This window comes from Aplidium turbinatum, chromosome 18 (genome assembly GCF_918807975.1).
Source record: "Aplidium turbinatum chromosome 18, kaAplTurb1.1, whole genome shotgun sequence".
In the NCBI taxonomy this organism is placed as follows: domain Eukaryota; kingdom Metazoa; phylum Chordata; class Ascidiacea; order Aplousobranchia; family Polyclinidae; genus Aplidium; species Aplidium turbinatum.
The window spans coordinates 17,629,170-17,642,176 of record NC_137489.1 but is presented as its reverse complement, the minus strand read 5'-3'; the positions used below and the strand labels follow the sequence as shown (position 1 = coordinate 17,642,176).

The 13,007-nt window shown below is 38.4% G+C and overlaps 1 pseudogene; it reads right to left on the bottom strand.

Annotated features, from left to right (window-relative positions):
• Nucleotides 1-710: 710 nt before the first annotated feature.
• Nucleotides 711-2,301, bottom strand: LOC145787229 (uncharacterized; annotated as a pseudogene).
• Nucleotides 2,302-13,007: the final 10,706 nt, after the last annotated feature.

Genomic DNA, 13,007 nt, shown 5'->3' with positions numbered 1-13,007 from the left:
TCGGTTTAGTTACCCTGCTTCTCGCTGTGTACTACCAGACGTAGCACTGTATGGTGACAGCCTTTCTCACAAAATAAAACAAACAAGATATAAATCATTTCAATTTCACATAAAATACACAAACAAGAAATAATACTCAGCTTTCACTACTTTTCTACACTGCTACCAGACGCTAAGGACATTGTCAGGACTCTTGCTCTGTTAGGACTCAGCTTGTCTCATCATATAAACAAATAAGAAATAATATCAATTTCACATAAAATAAACAAACAAGAAACAATACTCAGCTTTCACTGCTTTGTCACACTACTTCTTGCTCTGTACTGCCAGTCGTAGCATTGTAAGGGGGCTGTTTTCCTCATAAAATAAACAAACAAGACAACTACCAGGGCAGTGCCAGAGCACTGCTTTTCTCATAAAATAAACAAACAAGAAATACTGCCAGGACAGAGGCTAAGACTCTGCCAGACTGCTCTGCCAAGGCTCAGCCAGACTGCTCTGCCAAGACTCTGCTTTTTAGCACTGCCGGAGCACTGCTTTTGGTACTGCTTTTTCGTACTGCTAAGACTCTGCTTTTTCGTACTGCCAGGTACTGCTTTTTCGTACTGCCAGCGGATATCGATCTCCTCTTTCACTACTACTGACTCATCACAATGAAATTTGTAGAAATGAGTAATCAAACTACGTGTTGGCATACTAAACATACTTGTTCAGTTTTTAGTAGAGAGTTTTTATTTTCTTCTCAAACAGCCGAGTTGTCTTTCTTTGTCACTGTTGTCAAGCACAAATGCTTTCAAAAGGATGTTTGATAAAGTAAGACATGTTCCTTGAGATGAGCAGCAATGCAAGTTGGTCTTACCAAACAGTTTATAGGCTGAGTGTACGAAATCTACTGTTGAGAGTAGGGGTACAGTTAGTCCACCTCTATTTAATTTTGTGAGAAACTCCGAATTAATCCGATGGTCATCGTCATTTTCAGTTTCGATACGCAAGATATTAGCTCCATATTTGTATTTCAAATATCCACCTAGAAAAATACATTTATGTTTGACACTGTCATTAGATAGCACTAGGTCTTCAGTGTCAGCAATGGTGATGTCAAATTGATCATCATCAATGCAAATGTTAGAGGTGCAAGGCACATCATGAGACTCGCACGGAGTTGACTCATATTTTAAAAGTGGATGGAGATTTTTGGTTTTTGCAGCTGCCTTGATATCTGCAATGTCAATATAGAAATTACATCCACTGCGTTGTCTGGATTGACCAAAAAACTTTTCAAGGGCCTCATCAGCAAACACACCAGGTAGAACGTAGATGAAGTTTTGCTGAGTCAGTAGCAACTCTGCGGCCTCGATATTGGCTCTTGTAGACAGTACAAATACTTCTGCAGTTTGCTTAGTAAGCTTCTGCGTCCGACCTCGAACACCTGACTACGCACAAGAGAATATAATGTTACAAGTTTCATTAAGTTTCTTGAAACTAATGCAGTTCTTGGTCCATGGTTGACGAAACTCGTCGACTTTCTGGAGGAGTGAGCAGTAACTGTAACTGAGCATAAATAAACTGGAAATGAGGCAAATCAGAACAATGCATGCTATTCAATTCCTCTACAGCACTTTTTTGATAGTCTGTATTTTTGAACTCATACTCTGTTATGCATGACAGAATTTTATCTAACTGTGACCATTTACTGAGAAGGCTATTCTTTTGCAGACAACCAGCTTTGGAAAAATATGTTTTAGGTACGGTCTTTCCATTTTTCTCAGCACATTTAAGATGCAAAAATCCAAATGACGATTTCACGCGTTGAAAATGAAGAAATTGGATAACAGAAAGTCCTTTTGCATCAGTTTTAGAAATGTAAATATCATCACTATCACCAAAAAAAAGATGATCCTTTGAGAAATGCTGCTTGATGTCATTACAAATGGAAGAAAAGTCAGCTATCTTATCCAGACCTTCAGTACGGAATCGTTCCTTTTCAGCTCTGGCCTCTGCTGAAGCAGTTGTAGTTCTGGGTGCTGAGGAGACCTTCTTTAAGCATGACTTCAAAACTCCAGGGAAAATGGACGGTGGTTGGCTTGGTCTTTTTCCACCTTTAACTGAAATCCATTCACAGTCAAAATGATTAGCACAAACATAGATCTGCTTAAGCTGTAGCAAACTAGAACGCTCATTTGGCATGGCATCAATCCAGCGGTTTCGTTCTACTTCATCAGTTGGAAATGATATCACTTTGGAGTACGGTTCCTCCCTGTAATTGCCTCGACAACCATGAAAATTACATTTCTTAGGCATTGTGTGTTATTAACAGAGACCCCTGAAATCTTATGCCTTAAACAGAAAAAAAATCAATCAAGTAAATTATGGAGAATTATTGGGACAAACTACAATCCTTACAAAGTGTTACAGTTACACAATGGAACAAATCACTTATCATACAAGTAACTTTTATGGTAATATATCTTGACCCACTGAATGTACAAACTTTATGTTTGTCCTGGTGCATAATCTACAACTTGTTGAATTCTGGCTACTTTTTCTTTCTGCGATTGTTCAAACTTGTTTGCTCTTCGCTAGTACCAGTACCAGTAGGCCTATGTAGACTAAGCCAGTAAGCCTAACTCAAGGATGGGGAAGTAATCTAGAGTACCCATTCCAGTCAATAAGGCTACCGGTACCAAGTCTATACCTAGACTTATTTGCAACTGTAACCAACATGTACTGAACTTCTAGTTCTATCAAAAAGGTTCATCTTGGCTACAAATTACCAGTCGTTACATATTCAGATTCCTGATAAAATTCCTCATATGTTGAAAAAAAACTGTGTATGTGCAAAAAAAAATTTTTACTTCATAAAGTAATATTGGGACCCAAGTTTGGTAACCCGAGAGCGCGAGTTACTAGCCCTTCTATTCAAGGTGTCTATGACATCAACAATGAAAATTCTGTGAAGAGCTTAGAAATTATTGTACCAGAGTTATGGCCTGCTGTAATCGAAGTTCCATGGCAAGAAAGGGAGCAGATATTACGAGAAATAGAGGAGAGATTTCATGTCACCACTCTTATTTCCGATTGTACGTTGACAATCCTTGTTTAAAGCAGATAAGCTACGATAAAGTTGCTCAAGAATGTAGTAGCCTACTAAACATGATTGCTATAAGTTCTGCTGAAGCCGAATGTGGATTTTCGCAAATGAACCTGGTCTTCACACCGCTACGATCACGGCTGACTAAATCATTGTTTCAGCAATGTTGTTCATCAGCATCAATCAAATGGACCACCTACTCATATATGGAATGGCATTGCGGCAACTCAGAAGTGGTTTCGGACTCATCGATCGGCTGTGGATACTCAGGTTAAGCACTCTAAGCTGCCCACATTGAATGAACTCAGATCTGTGCAAAAACTGTTTGCTGGCTAAAATCAAAGATGTCGTGGTGCTTATAACTTTAGTCCATAAAACCAAAGACCTGGCAGACAGGCAATTTGTTTTGTATAATCTCGTTTGCACCAACTTGGAATAATGGAATATGCTTTTGCTGTATTTGGAGTTGTACTGTTCGTTAATAACTAAATGAGATTTTAGTGTAACTGTCACATTGGCAGCTTTTTTATTTATTTTTTTATTTGATTATTCGATTAGCTTATTGGTTCTTACTCGCAAAGCTACAAACGCAAGCACTCATTTCATAAGATGCATTTCCTCACTTTCCTACAGTCAATTTTTTTGCAAGTTTGCTTAGAATTGGCTCATACAAATAAGTAGCCTACAAATAAGTAGCCTACAATTGAGTTAAGAGATTGGAATTAGCTCATGCAAAGCGAGTTTCAAGTGTAAGCCTAGGAAGAAAAAGCAAAAGAAAATTGCAGTGTAGCAACCAAGCCAAATTTCAAACTTACAATTTTATTTCGGATTCAACCACGTTTTGTTGCTTTTATCTTTTTCTGTACTTCAAGCTATGTTTTAGCATGGATTGTTTTTTGATATGATGTTCAGAAATAAAAACAAACTGAACAGTGTTTCTTTTTAAAAAAGGTAAAGATTGTTGGCTCACCTACACCGATTACTTATAGTTATACATACCGTACTTTGTCTATGACAACACAGCTAGGTGTTAATAGAGCCTCCTTAATAAAATGCTAGGAATACACCCCTGGTGATAGCTTACCTCAAATATAATTTTGTAGCCATCACCTATCTATACTGTTATTTCAAGTTTCTTTAATTTAGTTAAATAAGCAAGCTTGGGGAATGGCATTCGTAAAGTTATGTCTGTTTAACAAGGCTTATTAGCTCCAGTTGATTCATATTCAGTGTAAGTGAAACCATAATTCAAATTTGTTATTATAAAAACACAGTAACGCAGGATGGAATTTCATAATTATCAGAATTCTAAACCAACAGCATTTTGCTGTCAATCGCCATAGTTTATGCACAGTTATGAAAGCCCATTCATAAGTGGCATATCATTGTATCACTTGGCTTGTATTTTTTATAAAATTAAGTAGCCTGAATAAAATATATCAGTCAGTTCCTTTATTTTTAACGTTGATGCCACGTTTTAGAAAGGTTTTACTAATTGCTAAACAAGTTATTAAGTATTCACAAGCAGTTTGGTGCTTGCCAATGAAGTAGCCAGCTTGATTGTTTTCCACGTCACGCTTCATTGCACAGACCTGTGGGAAAGGTCTATAGTATGGATTTCTTGTAGACCTTTTCTTTGCTTACTAATTTCAAACTCTTTCTTTGCCAATATACGGTACCCAAAGTAATTTCTACTCTAATCGTCGTCGTCGTTGTCGTGTGAGCGTCTGGGGCCGAGGGTCTATCCTTTTACCACCCCAGATTCACGATGTTCCCGGACTACACTGGAAGGCTACTAGAGAACAGCCAGTCTTTGGTTTCATCATCCATGACACGCAGACCTTCCACTCCGTTAGGTGGCTTGAAGATGGAGCAGTCATTGATGATGTGGTCTGCGGTCTGTTCCTCGGCACCACATTCACAAGAGGAGGAAGAGGCCATTCCCTATTGGTGCATGGTTGAGCGAAAAGCCCGACGCCCGTACGGAGACGGTTGAGGCGCACCCATGCCTGTCTTGGTAGTGTTAGACCGATGGGGTCGGGGATGAACGTTGGGGATGAACGAATAGACCGGCGGCGTCGGGGATGAACGAATAGAGTCTGATGGCGGTTCTTCCATTCAGAACTCCATTTATGGTCGCCAAAGCAGCCGCAGAGATGTCTTGTACATCAGCTTCGTTGATAAGAAGTTGAGCGGCTGGCACGAATGGGTGTCTTGATTTCAGTCGACGGGGGTGCTCATTTGGGAGAGCAGAGATTTTGTGGTGGAGAAGGTGGTTAGGCTCCAGTGCCCGTCGACCGAGGGACAGAGTGGCTTCTTCGTGACGAAGCTCAGCGGGTTGGATGCCAGCGGTAATGGGGAGATTGTCCAATGGTGTGGGACGCAGGCATCCGGTCACGGTGCGCAGGGCGCTGTTTATGGCAGTGTCGATGTTATGGCAGTGAGCACTGCAGCACCAAACAGGTGCACAGTACTCTGCTGAAGAGTAGACAAGGGCTAAGGCTGCTATACGCAAAGTATCAGCCCTCGCCCCCCAGCTTGAGTAACGCAGCGCGGGATGTCAGTTTCTTGCGCAGTGACACCAAATGGTGGCGGTATGTGAGCGATCTGTCCAGTGTCACCCCAAGATATCTTGGTTCAGGGCAGAAGGACAGAGATTTTCCGTTGTTCTGGACGTGTAGCTCACGATCAGCTTCCCGATTATGGAGGTGGGAAGCTGCTGCCACAGTTTTGGTTTCGCTGAGTTTCAGTCGCCAGTTCTGGAGATATGCTGAGAGAGTTTTCATGTCCTGGCTCAAGGTGTCTTCTAGATTTTTCCACGACTTTGTGGAGTGGAGAATTGCCAGGTCGACCGCATTCTCTCATCCTCTAATCCATTAGACAGGAACTTACTCGACTGACTACTTTAGCAATATAGGAAACTTTAAGATTAAGACATTATAAAACAATTTTAAGATTATGATGTAGCCCACGCCAAGGATGCCATTTAGTTCATTAGAGCTATATAGCGGATGATATAAAATGCATGCAAAGATCAGTGGCGGATTTAGGGCAAAATTTTAGGGGGCGCCAAAGAAGTATGGAACAACCTCGCGGCAAATGGCTTGGGAAAATTTTTAGCGTTTTTATCAATAAAATTGCCTATCTAAGTCAGGTAGGCTACCAAGTCATTCCCACATCACAAATCAACACCACAAGTGACAATCAGTTGTAAAGTTGAGGCAATGCCATAATGCCGCTCGTGGCAATTAAAAGCAATAACGAACGTGAAATGATAATTAATTTAGGTATTTTCCACTAAAACTTTAGGCTATACAACAGTGATTGCTCCAAGTGAATGAAAAGGGGTAACTACCAAAATCCATTTCCATAAATCATCAACCTAGAGTGCCTGAAGCTCACTGGTGTATAGCCCAAAAAAATGTATTATAAAAAACATTCAAACGGTGAGGCCTAGGTGTACTTTTACAAGTTAGTGGTACTCCGTTAAGATATTGCGAATAAAAAAATAATTCAAATATAAACAAAGCGCTTGCAGCAATAAGAGTCTACTATTTCTATTTTGTAGAATAAGCGAAATCGGGCCTATGCCCTATCAGCAAACCAAAATATTGTGAACTGACAATGATGCAATTGAGCAAAAGAACAATACGATTAAACTATTCATGCTGATAATGTTGCAAAAACGTCTCAATACGTAATTGTAATTTATAACAACGTATAAAAATGACATTAATCTAAATCTATATAGATTTCCTCAAACAAGTAATTCGATCACAAACATGTTTTGAATAAAATACGTAATAAATTTAGCAGAGATGTGTTCAAGACCAGATCCAGCTTTACTGTCCAAAAGGTTGATGTATGGCATTCCATCCTATCTCTCTGCTTAAATTGCTATAAAATCTGGATTGCTACCATGCATTATATTATTTAACCCTTTGAAGGTTGGGGGGGGGCTGTCAATTCAACTTTTTTTTATCAACATTTGTATCTCTAAAACCACTGAGGCTGCGACTATGAGACTTCTTGACTTTTCCTAACTTTTATTCACCTCTATTGAGCTGAAATTTTGAGCGAATAAAGGTTATAAATTGAGAGATATAAGGCATTTCTCAGCACATCTTCTGAAATATTTCATATTCTATTGATCAAAATTTTCCCACCAACTGGATGAAAGTAATTAATTTGGCCTCGTTAATCAAATGATTCGTTAATCAAATGATTCAAATTGAGATTATGTAAAAAAAATTTAATCACAACATTGCAATGCATGTTTTTCATTACTCTATCAAAAAATACCAAATAACCCAAACGTCATAAGTCACCTCAACATTTCAACGTATATGAGCAGTTCTAAAACTCACATAGTTTTAATTTTCGGATATGCTCAGCGTGAATAATTTTACAAAGTGAATCCCAAGATTTGAAACCGTGCTTTAAAAAATAACAGAGATATCACTCCTAAAGCATAAGAAGAATCGACAGCCCCCCCCCAAACTGAGCAAGACTCCAGAAAGCCCAACCTTCTAAGGGTTAAACTTGAGTTAAAAAAAGTTTCTTTATTGGTTATTAGTATTTTATATGATGTCCATTGTCTCTTGTACCGTTATCAGCGGTTAGTAGGTCTACTTGCCGAGACTAAACATCACGCATTGTTTTACGTTAGTAAAATGGAAATTTACAAGTTAAACTATAGCATAAAAAGGGAATTTGCATGCAGACATAAAATAATAAATTGGAATTTTAGGGGGCGGCGCCATAGGTAAATCCGCCCCTGGAAAGATGATAGGGCACCAAGATTCTTGTTGCAAACTTGTAGTAGCCTAACAATGCACAAATCCGTCATGGATCAACTACTGTACCAGTCGCTGAAGGATCTAATCATGATCAACATGGTAACTACACAGATACAAAAGCACTAAACATCATTCAGGCCTTCAAAAAAGATAAACATTATTCGCCTAGAAAAACCTAATGCTACTAAATACGTATAAAATGTCGTGGATGGCCCAAAACCACGTAAACTTGTAAAGGGGGCCCGAGGCGACAACCTCAGTACTTACCTCACCCTAAAGCCGCAACTGACTTTAAGGAGTCCGGTGCATGCTCGCTAATGGAATTAAATTTGTTCCATTGGAAATGACAGAAATTAATGTATTTTCTGTGTAATTTGCGGGCCCTGTACGATTGCACTGTTCGCACACTCCAAAGACCAGCACTGTTTGGACTAGCCTAATCTAGATCGTAGCCTAGGCGATCTCATATTATTAAAGGTGGATGAATTACTTGGTTAGTTTCAGATATGATATTTTGAGATATGATACATGCACACGACAACCCGTGATTGTCACTTTCGCTGTGCAGAACAAAACATTACAGGTAATCAACACAGTAATTGCTAATGAAAATAACAGCATTATCATACTACACCATCTAACGCAACTAATATAAGGATGATTAAACCAGACAAAGAACATTGTATCCCCTCAAAACTGCTTTATACACTTGCTCTTTCGCGCATGTTCAGTGTCAGTTTGACGCTGGAGAAGCCAGCAGTGGTCCCCCATCATGTTTAGGTTAAATCGACCCCTATAGCGTCATTCCACCACAGAGATCACTTGGTGAAATCTTTCGCCGTGCTCGTCGCTCACATCACCCAGGTTTGGTGGGGAAAATATAAGTGTGAATGAAGAAGATGCAGTTAAGGCGACATTTTGCAGCCCATTTCGCGGTATGAATCCAGCAAATCGTCCACTACTTCCGAGTAATTTTCTTTCCTGTAGTTCCAAGAAAAATTTTTACAATCAGTACAAATGCATTCCAAACTTCCAATTCAACTAAATTAAGCTTGGATGGAGATACTGGGTCACGGATCAAATCACGTATTTGGGGGCCAATAAATATCCCAGCTCTCAGTTTAGCGTCACTTAGTATAGCACCAAACTTTTCTTTTATGTGTAGGAATCCATCTTCATTGAAATCCATTGCCTTCATAAATTGTTTGATCAGGCCGAGTTTAATATCGAGTGGTGACAAATACACTTTGCTGGGATGAATTAAGGGTTGACACTAACATTATATCTTCCAACAAAGTAGTCAGTTCTCATTGGTCATTCGGTTGTGTCATAGTGGTTTGCATCGTCTCGTCTGTCCCACAAGCAGAGAAAACACATATGCTTGGTGAAAATACATACGCTTTGTTGGTTTATCGATAGACCCTATAATCCATTCCTCAAGCAGGCTAAATAACCCCTCCCTATATAGCCATGGCCAAGAACACTCCAGTATGCATTAATTGTCAAAAGGTATAACATTAAATCAAAAAATAAAGAGCCCAAAATGTAGATACCAAACTCATGTTCAGCAAACAAACGTTTCGAAAACTATACTGTCTACTAGGGTGAAGTGAAAATAACTTTTTCGCGAAATTCAAAAACATAGCCCCCTAAAAAGTTGCTTTTGTTCATGAAAAACACATTTGTGAAAAAAAATAAATAAAAAAAATAATGTCTTGATGAATCTCAATCCACAAATCAAAGATGGCCGCCAAGTTTTACCGTTGGGGTCCATTGGACCCCAAACTTCAAAGGACTTGTTTTGGACAAAAAAAATCAGTTCCGATGATGAAATTAAAACTCAATAAGAAAGGACGTAACAGACTGCAAAGATCATAACTTATAAACATTGTAGAAAAACGAAAAATACTCGAAATTTAACAAACAAGTCATACAGAAGCCCATGCACAAACCAAATTGTTACCGAATTGGTGCATTCTTGAGTAATGGCGATACTACTGAGAGAATTGGCTAAAAAACCGCATATTAGGCCTACATATTAGTTCACAAGAAATATTGCGAGTTTATATATCATCGCATTCCTTATGATCAAATGATTTGTGAATGTTCTTGGCAAACGTTGAGTTTGCAAATAGTACAGAATTGTCGGCATTTTTGGAGTTTGTGTCTTTCGCAAAGATAGCATCTAGCCTTCTTTGATTTTGGCGCCTGATCTTCAACACTCAACAGCTGTTTCTTTTATTTTGTTACGGATTTAGATGTCTTGTTGATATTGAAGTCGAAGCTGGTAATCCAGCAAGCTCTTTTCCTAGTTGGATCTAAAATTTTCTTCTCTTTCATGCTGAATGTTGTGCTGCTATTTTCGCCTTGCAATTGATGCCATATCACAAAGCATTGACAGCAGTGACATCGATTATATTGTAAAATAGAGCTATCGGCTATCTTCTAGTCATTCTTTTGGAAGTATACTTCCTAACCATTCTGTCAATAGTGTCAACTCCCCTTTTAGTGCTGTTGTAATACAAGATTACTCAGGCTTGGGGTCCATTGGACCCCACGGTACAAGATGCTATTATTTTTTTTTATGCTACTAACGTTTGTTTGAGATAAATAATTATTATATTGTCCTAAAGATCAAGCAAAGCTGTGAAAAGTCAAGGAATATCAATATCGCATCTGCTATATCTCCTGAGAAATCGAAAAGCGAAATTTGTTTTGGGGTCCATTGGACCCCACGGTAGACAGAGGGTTAAGAGTAAAAATTTACTATACGGCATGGCCTACTTAGCCGATATTTTCGGTCATATCAACAATGTTAATCGTGGCATTCAAGGACCAGGTGTGACAATAATTGATGCAGCTGAAAAACTGAAAGCATTTTTAGCCAAGTTGCCGGTTTGGAAACGCAGATTGGAAGCAGGTAATTACGCTAACTTTCCAATGTTAGAAGATCTTATCTTGATGGATGAAACTCAAAGAGAATGTACTTTTTTGATCTCTATGACAGAAAAATGTTGCACACACTTGGAAACCCTGCACATCTCATTTCAACGTTATTTTAATTTAGAACACTTGCCGAACGAAGTTGACACATGGATTCGAAATCCTTTTCTTTTTGACTTGAACAACATTAGCGATGACGATCTCAGTAAAGATGACCTAATTGATTTGAGATCAAAAAGTTATTACGCATTGAGTTTCATTTAAAAACTGTGGAAGAATTTTGGTGCTCACAACTGCAAACCTACCCATTCTTGGCAAAGCAAACGATTATTGTTTTGACAGTTTTGTTACCATTTATAACCACTTACCTTTGCGAGGCAGGGTTCTCAGCTCTTGTCACAATAAAAACTAAACATCGAAATCGCCTGGACGTTGAAGATGACATGCGTGTTGCATTGTCAAAAACTCAAGCACAGTTCAGTCGTTTAGTTCAGGAAAGGCAACGATAGCCCTCTCATTAAATTTGCTTACCGTACGTTGAAAAAGCTTCGTCATGGCACTTTGGGTCACCTTAATATTCAAATACTGCTGACATTCCTTGAATAATTGATTCATTTTTTTATTTGAGCAACTGTTTAACCTGATATTTGCCACAGGAGTCATAGCGGCAATGCAATATGACACACAGTAGTTGAGTAGCATAATTATTACAATAGTCAATAATAGCCTATGTTAATTGAGTTTCAGGCAAAATTTAGGTAGGGGTCCGCAGAATTAATAATTTGTCTAAAGGGGTCCGTGACAACAAAAAGGTTGGGAACCACTGGTCTATAGATACCCGGTAATATATTTTCATTTGAGAAATAAACTTAATGTTGCCCAGTGTAATAAATTGAAAAACACAGTCGTTGTTATTTCTTATTTATTTCAGGCAATGCCGTCGGCTTTGGGAGATATACAAAGATTTCAAAGCGATACTGGAATGGAAATATTTAATATCAAGAAAAAATTTGCTAATGTCGAAGGTGCAAGGGAATTATAAGTTGTAGGAGAAAGAAAATCAAATATTCCAACCCTTCCGAATGCTAACTATACAATTACACCACAGGGCTGGTTACAATCAGATACTTCAACTATTCGAATGGTGTACGGCACATCTGCTCGTTGCGCCATTCATGCTTCTACGTATCTTACAATTCTTGTGGCACCAAAAGACAATTTAGCAGTGCCATCAGAAAAATCTTTAACTAACATTTCAAACATTGCAGACAATGTGCTTTATTCTGGAGTGATTGCAGCTGTGAGACATTCTCCATGTATAGTTGAAGCTGCAAGAGCTTACATAAAACACGTCTTGAAGGATGAAGACTATATAGGAGTGCACTGGAGATATGACCAGGACTGGAAAAGTTTTTGTAGAGGCCATAAGAAACTTAGTTACATGCAAAAGATCTGCAAAGCATTGCCTCAAATAAAGCCCTTGGATTTAGTGAATGGATTAAATAATAGTCTCCGGAATGAAGAAAAATTTGACAAAAATATCTTTGTTTATATTGCAGCTCCACCTACAATTAAAGATTTCAAAAAAAGCACATACGAAGAATTAAACACACTTAATGGTCGTTTTAAGAAACCTTCTCTCAGTTTAGAATCTTTTATTAACAAACATTATAAAACATGTTGGGATCAAGAAGGTTGGAAGCAGCCAAATGAGATACTGTCCATGATAGAAAAGAGAATTATGATTCAAAGTACTTGGTTTTTTTCTACTTTTTATTCAAGTTGGTCAGGCAATGTTATGGTACATCGCTTCGAAAAGCTAGATAATGGTGAGATTCGAAAGAAATTTGCTACTTCTGCTATAGAAGTTACAATGAATGAAATGAAGAAGCGAACAACAAAACTAGAGATTAAAAAACTGAACAAAACTTCTACAGTATAAACGATTAACGAATAAGATCAGAAGTAGTTAGGCAGGGAAGCAAAACAATTTGGTGAAACGTCTCCCAGACAAGCAATGTGATTTTTAAGCCGATACCTTACAATAGTTGTATACCACGTGTGCAGCAAGTCTGCGTCATGTGTTAGGAAGCTTACAATAGTTTCCATTTCCTTTCCTGTAAACAACATTTTAGTGATAAGTGATCAACTTTTATTTACAACATTGCTTGCGG